Genomic DNA, 7,936 nt, shown 5'->3' on the forward strand with positions numbered 1-7,936 from the left:
ACCAACTGCCATTGAAAATTGTTAGCAATTTCCATTAGTTGCTTGTCATTTAAATTTTCTGTGGATTTTAAATTCTGCACCACGCCTTGCAAAAGCCAAACCCATTTGCCAACTTTATGTAAGTTCAAGCTTAAAGCTGCTGCCAAGTCGGTGTGTGTGTGTGTGATTGGAGCAGGTGTTGGCCAACTTTTGCTTCCTGCCTAAAGAGAGTGGGCTCTACAAATGATATGCACGCAAAGGAAGTTGATAATTTAGCAACGGAAATATTTTGTCGTTCTTTTGCCAACAATAAGCAGAAGCGAATCCTTCGCTATTAGCGAGCACTTGGTAGCAATTAATTACAAACGCGAAATATGATTTATACCAACTTTTAGCCTTCAATAGCATGCTCTTGCAATCAAGAAAACAAATTAATCTTCATCCTCTGAGCCAGAAGAATACAAATTTGTTAGAAGGAAATTAACAGACATAGGGATCAAGAATACATGAAAGAAGTGTACAAATTAAAGTTGGGCGCCGACAACTTTTAGATATATTTTGACTAGGGCATCGCAGCAAACACACGCATGCACTCACAAACACATACACACAAAACAGCTAACGCGCTCATAAGTTTGCTGCAAACCACAAACAAATAAGTGCACAAATTAAAATTGAGCGCAACCAACTTTTATATACACTTGGAGTATTTTTTATGGCGCGTCATATATTGAAAATTAGAATGTGAATAACTCCTAAGTTATTAGCCCGAACTTTCGGTTCGGTTAAAACCATGACCAAGCGTTTTTGTGATTTATTTCAGATATTTAAATTTTTTTATTTTTTAATATTATTTTGTTTTTTGATTTGCGCAGAAGGGGCGAGGAAATAAAAATTAATAAAATAAAAGCGTTCGGGTTTGGATATAGGAGGACGTATATTCCAAATTTGGCTGCTCTAGCTCTTATAGTTACTGAGAAACAGTTGCTTAAACACTCAGACGGACGGATGGACGGACAGACGGACATGGCTATATGGACTCAGTTTGTCTTGCTGATCAAGATTTATATATACTTTATTTGAGGTCTTCCACGCTCCTTTCCCTGTTTTTCATACATTTGCACAAACTTGTTATTGATTTACCCTTTTTCCATTTTTACAAAAATGTCAAAGTGTATAAAAAGGGATTCGATTTCCGAATAGATGGTGTCATTCGTCTTTTTGCGCCTTACAAGAGATCCTTGAAGCTCCTGCGCTTTAATCTGATAATGACTGTTTGATTTACTTAACGACTTGCAAGTCAATTCCGGTAATTTCCGTTCAGGAAGCAATTAAAGCCTACTCCAATGAGAAGTTCTCATTAAAAACTTGAAAAAGTTTAGTTTGTTAACAGTTTAAGCTTTGTAGCTTTGTATCTTTCAACTTGAATGCATTCATTTGTATATACTTTTTGGTTATATACATCTTGTGCGATGTCAGCATGAGTGCCTGTTAAATGTTACATTTTTTCTTTGCTTGTTTGCAGGCAATTAAAAGAGCAGCAAGGCAAAAAGGCGGCCAGGACCAAGACACGATCGGGCAACCTCCACAATAATAGACTTGAAACTAAACGAAGTCGTCTTTCGTTGGAAAGCGCTTGGGTTTTATGCAGTTGCCAACTTGACGTAGTAGCTGGCTAATTAGTCATAAAATTACACGACACAGCGCAACGACGACATGGACATGGAGAATGGGAGCTATAAAATAGAAGCGAACGAGAGAGCAAGAGGGCGCGCAAGTCAAAGTGCCAAATGGCGCCGGAAGCAGTTGGCGCAACCGGAAATGCGTGCCAGTTGCCAATGATTGGTGTAAGCAAGGCAGGCAGGTGGGTAAAGAGTATGTTGGAGGCTGGAGAGTAATGGTTTTGTGATGCTTGGAGGCAACTGGTCTGTCACTAATTGCTGATTTCCCGGTGCATCTGCCACCAGGAATATAGGAATGGACAATAAAGTTACAAAAAAAAGACCTTTAAATCGTACTATAATTTGCTGAAATGTATTTTCTCTTTGCAATAATATATTCAATTAAAAGTTGCCATTAAGGTTAATTTAAAAATATTAAGGATAGAAAACTATTATCAATTACATATTTTTTAAATATAATATAATTATCGTTCCACAAATAATTCACGCGCCCACCTCCATTAATGAAATCTACAAGAACTGTTGTCCGGGATACCTACACAGATAGAATAGGTGAGGTCGCACATTTGCCACATCACTTATTAGCTTTATTGCTTTTAACAATTTGAGTTGCCGCCACATGGCAGTGCCCACTAAAACGTGTGCTTATTAGTGGGAGGCACTGTGCTACGATTCTGTGCTCGATTGGTAAGAATGATAAGGGGATTGGGCGAGGGCATGAGTGTGAGTAAAGTCTGCCTGGGGCAACAGCATAAATTTCTGTGTGGTACAGGCAACACTGCAGTTGCAGTCAACGGCATTGGCAGCCCACGCAGAGACGGGGATACAGAAGCACATGCAACATTTAACATTGCAGACAATTTATAAGGACATTCATGGCACACGGCACAGGCAGAGTCACTGGCACAGGGACAGGCACAGGCACAAGATGCGATGGGGTGTAAGGGGCGCAGGCACAAGCTTGCCACTTGGCACAATGCTTGTCCTGCTGCGGCCTGTAGCATGTCCTATGTATGTATGTATGTTTTTTTCTCACTCTCTTTGCTCGCATTGTGTTTGAAATTCAACATTTAAGCCACTTATGGGCAAGTTGAACTGGCATTTCAAAGGTTGCGACGGCGCTCGCAGGACAATGCAGGTTAGCAAGATTTATGGGAGACATGCGAGACACTCGCATCGCTATGGCCACAGTCAGTAGCAAAACCAGAGGCAACGCCAGAGCCAGAACTAGAGCGATTTATAGAACAAGCGAGAAGGCGAGATATAGCGGCCCATTGGTGGGAGTAAGATACAGGATACAGTGACGCCTTGACGCGCTTTTACGCTTTTCCGTGCCTTTTGGCTGCAATGTGGTATGCACATTGTGGCTGTGGTGTGACTAATCCTTAAGGCCGTCACATGAATGGCAAACGCCCGAAAGCATTTAGAATAAAGCAATTGCAATGTGGCATGTAATAAATGGTCATATAGCAACTGTTAACTGCAATTATCCTGGCCTCACTATTACGTCACAGCTACAGCCAGAGTCGCGTTCCTCTCACTCCCACAACAACAACAACAGCAACTGCACGGATTGTGAGCCTGCTATAAATCCAGCATGCTTCTCGAGGCCAGCTGTTAATGCAAACTATTTTCTCTTCTCTTCTTCATTTCCTCGCCGCCTTGCCGAGTTGAATGCGCAGCATTGCCAATCAGCAAATGTGTTTTTCGAAAATTCTAACTACCCCACAAGTGCATTTTGGGGCACTTAAATCTGTTGGTCAATTTTATGACCAGTACTCTCTGCCTCTCTAAGCCAGCATTTCAACAGTACTAGACAGCTACTGGGCATTGCCTAAAATATTAGCCAACACTAAAATGCAGGCACGCCAATAAACTCCACGGCTAAAAATAAAAGAAAAAGCGAGATTATCAGTCCAAGTGTATTGTTAAGATATAAATCAAATCATAAAATAATTATTTGATGTGAAAATAGTCAGAATAAAGCTTTTTCCAAGGCACTGTAGCTTGATTCTTGATCATTTTATTCACTTCAAGAAGAACTGACAACATTATGAACGCTTTCTGAACTTTTGATCGAAGTATTTTTATTTCAAGCATACCTGTTGAATCTTAATTAGCATTAGTAAGCAAATCAATTATTTTTGAAAAATTGTGGTAATTATTATATTTGTTATCAAAATGGGTGAAATACTTGAATGAATGAAAATAATCTGTAAATTATTTTAAGGACCATTGTAATTTTTTATTAATAATAAAAAAAAAATGGACATTTATTTCAGCATTGAACATTGAAAATAGCTGTTTTTATATATTTAAATTTTTCTCAATTTCTTTATAAAATTCCTTCAATGTAAGAAGCCCCTAAGCATTATGTCGAATTTTTACCTTTTTTTTTTTTAAAGTTACACTTTCACTAAGTTTGTTCAAGAATCAATCGAACGCTCACCTCGTTCTAGGACGCGCAACTTATCTACTAAACTACATCTTATTAAATGTGACATATTTATTTTAGTTCCTATGACACTTAGCATCTATGTACATTTTTCTGAAGCCTGCCTTATGTCCTAACTCGGCATTCTTGAGTGTCACTACCTATAAATTCTAGCACCCGCCAGACTAGTCCATTACTCGTCCACCACAGTAATACAATGGAGTAGTCTCTGCTAAAATTTGTGGGCAAGTAGTCCAAGCAAAACCCGCACATTCATAATCTGTTGTGTGTGCGTGTGTTAAATATGGTGTATCAAATTCTTGTTTAACATATTTTTTTTGTGAACTGCCCATAATGGACATGTGGATAGAAAGATAATTAAAAAATTGAGTGAAATCAAACATCATGCAACAGTAGAGTGAACAGTGAGTAAAACATTGGTAACAATGTCATGGTTGAAAAGGGCAAGATGCCAGCAGCTTCTACGGTATAGATAATGCCTACAAATGTGTAGGCATGCTAGAACCGATACGTGACTTGAAATACCGATAAGTAGGTTGTACTTTAGATCTTTAGAACTTTAACTTTTAATCAGTGATTAACAACAACAAGAAGAACAGAAAAATAAAACTATTAAAAAAGGAAGTGTTATAGTGTCGCGCATAAAAATGGGAGCTGTGTGCCAGTTTTACAACAGAGAACTAATAAAAGGATAACGATGAATTTGATAAGCCTGCTTCGATAAGTACAAGGCAGGCGCCAAATCTTAATGTTTTCTTCAAAATAGCGTCACAAAATATATTTTGAAACGAGCAGCGAAAACGTGAGCCGATTAACAACAACCCTCTATTGTGTACATGCATACGCGTGTGAGTGTTTATGTGTATATGTATGGTAGAATTGGTTTCTACCAAGCCATTTTGTTTGCAAGTCGGGACAACTTTAATTTGCGCTCCTTTAAAGATATTTTCAAGCTGTATCGTGCTGTATAGTCACTGAAGTAAGGGGAAAGCAAATGAGAAACAAAAACTTAAAATTATAAGGTCAGGAATCAAAAGTTTATTATGAAATCCAGCATTAAAGTTGGACGCAGCCAACTTTTTGATACAGTTTGAGAACATAATAAAACTTCATAGTGTTTAATTTGTCATTTTTCCGATAAATATTTTTCGATTTTTAAACTGATTTATCCGATCAGAATTTTGGCAAACAATCCATATGGGTAAAACCTTATACTGACAAAAATAAATGGAAGAAGTTGAGATATACTACTACAAAATAAAATCGTTGTGAATGTGAAAAATATAAAATTAAAGTCATAAATCAGAAGCTTTAAGTCTTATACTTAGCATATCAGCATGGAAAATGTAATTCAGAGTGAAAATACCAAAACATAAACAATTAAAATAACATTATTAACAACAACAAAATGTCAAAGTGTATAACAATGGCAACTGACAAAGAACAGCTCAAATTTCAAAACTGCCATTTATTTTAGCTGAGTTAAAGTATGTTTGTTGTAATAGGTTTTTTAGCTTGTTTTGTTGCTATATGTATAATTTTTTTGCAGTTGGACTCCCTAACGTAGATAAATGGCGTTAGAAAAAGAGGCGGTGTCCTGGGTCCATTCGTATAATTCACTTTGTCAGACTCATAAAAATTGTTGAGTGACATTTGTTTGTGTTTCCTGTTTGTTGTTGTTTCTGTTCTTTTCTTACTGATGTCGTGTCAGTGCAGCTATCCTTCTCGTTTCCACACACAAATATACAAGTACTACACACATACAAATGTATTCGTTCATTTTGTTTTGTTTTTTTTTCGCCTCGCTTTGAACCTTCGTTTGTTTTGTTTTTAATTTTCAGTGTTGTTGTTGGTTTTGTGCGCGTATGAAACAAAATTAGTCAGTTTTGGTGCAATATTATAAAACATTGGCATTTTTTTGGTATTTATTTTGGTTTTTCTCTTTTTATTATTACATTCCTTTTATTCATCATTTGCCTTTGGTGCTTGATGATGCCATACAATGACAAAGGTCTCCGGTCTTAAATGTTTGTCCGTCGAGCCAAAAAGAATTAATAAAGCGGATGATAAAAAGTCAACAGAAATCAAATTGCATATAATTTTTCACTGCATTATTCGTTATTTCTGAAATTTTTTATTCAAAGTCATTTCTACTGCCATAAAATCTGTACGCACACATGCATGTCAGAGCAATCAGGAACTGCTGAACGAAGTTCCGTCATGCACTTACAATATATTTTTTAAATCAACATTTAAAGTTGGTCTGGCTTGGTCGCATTGTTGGCTTGTCATATTGAGCTTTTAGCACTTGTGCTTTGCCTTTGCCTTTGGCTTCGCCTTCGCCTTCACCTTTCCTCTCACATACATAGTAGTATTTCTAACGAACCTGTGTTCCACTCAAATCACGACATTGTACGTGCACGAGCCAGAACGGACATTCAACGGCAATGCAACTGCGCTTATTAACAATCCTCCGAGAGCGTATGGCTTCTTCCTCTGCACATTTCCCGACATTTTCACATTAATGAAGTGCTCGAAGTACTCGTGTGGGTGAAGTCGGAGCAAATTGTTGGCAGCTGTCCATGAGCAGCGTTGATTGCATGAGATATTCATGCTCAAATTCAAATTTAAAAGTTTTGCAGGTAACTTTTGCTCTTCTCTTTTTTTCTTCTCCCTGCTGTCTATGTTGGACTGTGTCGCTTCAAGATGCTTACTATTGCTATCGGCCAGCTTCTTCTAGAGGCTGACCGCTGAGCTTATTGTTGCTGTTGTTGTTGTTGTTGATTCTAGCCAAAACTCTAGCTGTTCACTTTACAACATTTGGTCGAGGGGTAGTACAGTGGAAAATTTTCCAATATGCTGCATTCAAATATTATCAATTTGGAAGTTAACGATGGCTCCGCCCTCCACCATCCGCTATCCATTGCCACCATCCATCTCGCCTGCTGCACTTGTTGGCAACGCTAACTGATTGAATTGTTACAACGCTTTACGTGTGCGGCATTGTAAATGCGCATTTTATCGCCGCTCATTCAAGCAGGCCCCTTCACACATACACACATACATACATACCATACATACAGACACACAATTCAACCAAACAGCGGCAAAATCAATTTCATTGAAATAAATTGTCGAATTTCTGGTATAAATTGCGCAAGCTTCGGAGCGCTGCACACTGCTTTTGTTTCAGAGTTTTGTGGTCAGTGAGAATGAATTTTCAAATGGGTACGAGAAAAAATAGTTGAAAATAACAGTTGGTCAAGGGTTATTTACCTGAACTCGTGGAAATTAAGCTCTTTGAGTGAACAAGCAAAAGTGGGAGTTCATAAATATTTGAAGTTTTTTATCTCATCAGTTTGATATTGCTAATTTTAATATTTTTTCTTAATTTCATTACTTTATTAATATATTCGTTGATTCGTTTGTGTACATATGTTCCAATCTTAATTGATTTCATATTTTACCGGAAGCATAATACAGAGTTTATTTAACACTTTACTTTGAAATTTTATTATTTTATACAAAACATTTGTGCCAAACACAAATGAACTGATAAATTGAGTATACAAGTATATATATGCTCCTATATATATATTAAATACAACTGTTCCTTCACCTTGCACTATTTAGGGATTATATATAAAGGAAATAACTTATATATTTAAATTTGAAAATAAAGAAACGAATCCCATTAGCGCAACTGAAAAAAGAATTGTTGCAGAAATATAGAACAAATTCCAAAGGTGTTAAGTACATAATTCAGAATTACTAATACGCCGTATGTAACCTGCGGCAAGTTGTTGCTAATTGTTTCATA

Source organism: Drosophila busckii, chromosome 3R (genome assembly GCF_011750605.1).
Source record: "Drosophila busckii strain San Diego stock center, stock number 13000-0081.31 chromosome 3R, ASM1175060v1, whole genome shotgun sequence".
Classification (NCBI taxonomy): domain Eukaryota; kingdom Metazoa; phylum Arthropoda; class Insecta; order Diptera; family Drosophilidae; genus Drosophila; species Drosophila busckii.